The sequence below is a fragment of the Setaria italica genome, chromosome III (assembly GCF_000263155.2).
Source record: "Setaria italica strain Yugu1 chromosome III, Setaria_italica_v2.0, whole genome shotgun sequence".
In the NCBI taxonomy this organism is placed as follows: Eukaryota; Viridiplantae; Streptophyta; class Magnoliopsida; order Poales; family Poaceae; genus Setaria; species Setaria italica.
The window spans coordinates 12,641,396-12,646,111 of record NC_028452.1 but is presented as its reverse complement, the minus strand read 5'-3'; positions in this window follow the sequence as shown (position 1 = coordinate 12,646,111).

The window sequence follows — 4,716 nt, the reverse complement described above, 5'->3', positions numbered from 1 at the left end:
TGCTGAATAATTGAACACTATAGCGACAACGTTCATATTTTTATTTACAACATGCGCCATACCTATGCATCAAGCATGTCCATGCCCCTGTGAAAGAGCATCTAGGCTCCTAATGGGTTTTGGTGTATTGAATGACAACTAGATTAAAGGTCTAATGAACTTATTAAGCATATGAGCATGTATAAAGTTATTAGTAAATAACCTTTATAACAAAGAATTGTATTGATAAGCTCATATGGTAAAAGGAGCAAGTGTAACATGTGACATAGTGCATCTAAGCATAGAAACAAGTAATGGTGGAGAAAATGATTAGAGGCTGGTTTCATAGTCTCATATTTTCAAGATTGCTTATGTTGAAGATAAATGTCACAAGAAGGAATATTATGTGTGATTCCACGATGCATATGTGTAATATATGACAAGTAAATTCAGGTGAAGATAGAGGCATGATGACATTGGGATATTCTTCGGTCTCGAAATAAAATGAGAAGCTTGTTATCTACCAAGAAACGTAGTTTGAGCCATCGCAATCAAGTGGCTCAAAAGTTACCTCAATTGTTGTCGACATCTTTTCGCACAATGGTTAAGTTTAAATGTGAGTCCAAGCTCTGATACCAATTGAAAGGATCTTGATGTCGCCTAGAGGGGGGTGAATAGGCAAATTGATAATTTTTACCTAAATTCAAACCACTTAAGTTTCTGCTGCCTGGACAGGCCGGTCAGATCGGTCTGGTGCAGTGCAGCTGACTAACAGCAGCTTTTCCCCTCTTCAACTTCTAGCAACTGCCAAACTTGAGGAGTGTTACTTGTACATGATATTCAGCAGGATGAAGCGGTCCCTGCACACAGTAATGACACACCCAAGTAGATCGAAGCGGAAGCACAAGTAAATTGCTAGAATCCAACAAGTAATGCAAACCACAATGAAGACACGAGGATTTGTTTATCCGAAGTTCAGATTCAATCTAATGAATCCTACATCTCCGATGAGGAGCCTATTGGAATACGAGTCTTTTTCAACTCCCTTCCAACAAGCCGGATCTCTTCAACCACTTTCCTCGTCTCCACTAGTTGATCTTTTCCCTTTCGGAGGCAAGATTACAACCTTCACAAACTTGTCGCTGCTCACCACACCTTGGGAGCTAGCCGATGACACCTAGCCATCTAGGAGTCAACCTCCAAGAGTAACAAATGCTTCAAAGGTTTTTTAACATGAACCACAAGTGCTTAAGCTATGGATTGCTCTTCTCAGCTCACAATTGCTCTCAATTGACTTCTCTCTCACACCCAACTCACAAGATTTCACTAGAATCACACAACCTAAAAAAGAAGGGTTGGGGAGAGCTTTTCATGGCTTTGGCCTGGCTTAGGATGAGCTAGAAATACTGTTTTTGGCTCAGGAGCAGCAACCCCCAAGAATGGAGGTCGTGGGGTATAAATACCCCAAAGCACAAAAACTAGCCGTTGGCACACTGGGCAGACTGAGATCAGACCGAGATCAGACCGATCTGCTAGACCGGTCAGACCGGTCCAGATTGAAAACTAGCCGTTGGCCCCTACACCGATCTGGCTGGGACAATCCTAAGTTTCCAACACTCACTTTTGTTTGACCTAAAGGATAAGCCATCCCTTAAAAGGAAGATTTGGAATCTTTTAATTCACTCGGGGATATCTCTCAGGTTGAAACTCACATAGGTTAACTAAGAGCACTTTTGGTGTTGTCAATTAGCTAATGTTGCATCCCTCTTGATAGTACGACATACCTATACTCAAGGGTAAATATAAATACCATAACATCCACTTGAGCTTGTAAGTCTTCATTCTTGCCATACTTTGATCTTTAGATACTTGAGGGCTTTCAACCTAACCTTCAACTTGAGCACATCCAACTTGAGCTAGTGACTTGAGACTCTCCTTTGTCCATGATAAAGTGTGCTTGGAATCTTAAGTCACTCCATTTCACCAACCATGATAGATTAGATGTGTTGCATTGCTTCCCTCAGTAAGGCCTAGAAATGGTACCTCGAAATCCCACGGATACTAGCTACTTCACCCTAGCAATATGCACATGGCACAAGTCGTCGCTTATCCAAAGCTTGCTTAGTCCCTCGTCTCTAGTACCTCGTTTGATTTCTTCACCCATTCTTGCCACATTGAATTTAGCTTTGCTTTTGACATCAATAAATGAAATCTCATTTGAAATCCTCTTCAAATGTTTTATCTAAGTTGATGAAGAATCTCTCATGACTTGCAAGCTTCCACTAATGAGACCAATGAATAGATCATATGCTCGTGTCTTTTAGCATGTCCTTATGAAGTCTTGCAATTTTCCTTCTTATGAATATTTCATACTTTTCTTGATGACCCCTTTTCTCTTGGTAAGACAAGCTATCAAGTTGCTTGGAGAGTTATAGATCAACCTATGAAACTCATCCCCAAGCTTCATTCAACTCTTGCTTGTTGTTGTTCTTTTATTTGTCTTAAAGGGATCACATACTTGCTTGCTACATTCATTGTGACCCATATGATACCCATTTACTTGATGAGTTAATATTACAACATGAGTATACTAATATAAACCTGCTCACAATCTTAGGCAACAAGTTAGTCCTTTAATCGTTTTGTCATTCAATTCACCAAAACCCACTTAGGGGCCTAGATGCACTTTCAATCTCCCCCTTTTTGGTGATTGATGACAATCCGATTAAAGCTAACATAAGATATATCAATGAAGCTTTTGAATGCTGAGATTTAGATAAAGCTCCCCCTTAGTATGTGCATTGATTTTGATCTCATCAAATTTGACCTAAAATGCCAACTTGCACATTTTCAAGATAGACATGGAGCTCCCCCTAAATTTCAGCATCCGTTGGGTGCATTAAAAAGTTTGTGAACAAATAACACGTGATGCATATGACATGTGATCACCAGATAATTTAAAAGAAAATAGGTGTGTGTGCTGTCAGGGGTCAGATCGGTCCGACCGTTCTGCCAGACCGGTCTACCCAGGCAGCACATACACAGGGCAGTCACCAATCATGCAAAGCAAACTAACACAAAGTCACTTAAGTGCATAAATAAGGTTCTACACACACAATGGCACACATTACAAGACATCAAGTCTACTAGAAATTAAGATTAAGTTTTATAGACTTTGACTGTCTCTCTCAAACCATAGAGTTTAAACACTAAACAAGAGTTTTTATTACAGATTCTGGATCACAAAGACTGCCTATACTTGGCCAACACAGCTGTGCAGACTCAGACCGGTCAGACTTGTCCTGAGACCAGTCAAACTGGTCTTCCTGTCCAGCTACACTAAATCTTCAAGATGGTGAGGCTTTAATCCAGTTCTTCTCCCCCTTTGTCATCAATCATCCATAAAAGGGCCAAGAGAGGGTGTAGCTGATCACAAATCCTCAGGTGAGTCCTCGGCCCAGTAAAGTCCTTCAATCATCCAACCAATCCATGGGAGACATTAGGTAAATGGAATTCGATACTGTAATATCCTCAAGAGGTGCGAGAGTGCTGTTGGACATACCATGAGTGCTAGGTCTAAGATCTGAGATAAAGGCATCAAACCCTCCTGCAGATGGTTGTGAAGGAGGAACCAAGGATGAGTCTCCCACATTTGGAAATAGCATGCTGCCATATTGATCAAGGTATCGGGCTGCCATGTACTCTCCAACTCTAGCCTCAACTGATGGAATCTCAACATCTGGAGGTGAGCGAGAGATAGAGGACCGAGGAGGCTGCAAATTCATTTGGTTATGCAATAATTTCATTAAGTCTCTCAATTTCTTATTGTCTTTCCTTTCTTTCTGCTGTGCCACTTCAATGTCCCTCCAAGTTTTATAGATTCCCACTAACATATTGAAGAACTTTTTTAGTGGAGAGGAGGGCCTATGTGAGTGGATATGCTACCCAGGGCTAGACCGGTCCGACCGGCCTAGGGGACCGGTCAGACCAGTCTCAGCCTGGGCAGCAGCTGGCTGCTATTGCTGCCGCCTCTCCTCTATCCTATGCTCATGAATAGCTGGTTCTTTTGGTGGAGGAGAAGGTATGGTGGGAGTCTTGTTCACTGGAGGTCTCAAAGGCTTGTGTTGAACATCTCTAGGAAACTTTGCCTTTGTCACCTTTTCAATCATATACATGATGTAAGGGCTATAGCTGTAGATCTTTTGTGTATTTTCAGATAAATTCTTGATCTCTTGCCAAATGAAATCTCCCACACTAAACGGAGGCTCTCCCGGTTTTAAAGCAACCATCAAATTCCTTTGGAAGAGTGTGACATCGAAGGGATTTCCATCCCTAGGAGAGAGAGTTTTTCTAAGGAGACGGTTTAGGACTACATAGTAAGTATATAAGTGTTTGACCTTGCCCCAATCTCTTCTCTTGTTCTTGGGATACATAAAGTGCATTTTTGACACCTCAAGAACACCCTCATCATGAAGCTTTGGGAGAGCATCATCATCTCCAACCCGGAACATAGCTGCAAATGCAAGATAGGTTATGTGGTACTTCTCACCCTCTGTCATCCAAATCATAGCCCGCTCATCTCCAACATATCCAAAGTACATAATGGCAAAGAATTGTGCAATAATTTCTCTATTCCAGTTGTGCTTGAAGCCCAATATGTGTTTTACCCTTTTGTTGGCACAAACCTCCATGACTTCATTAAAGATAGGGTCCTTTTTCTTCCTCATGTAGTCCCAA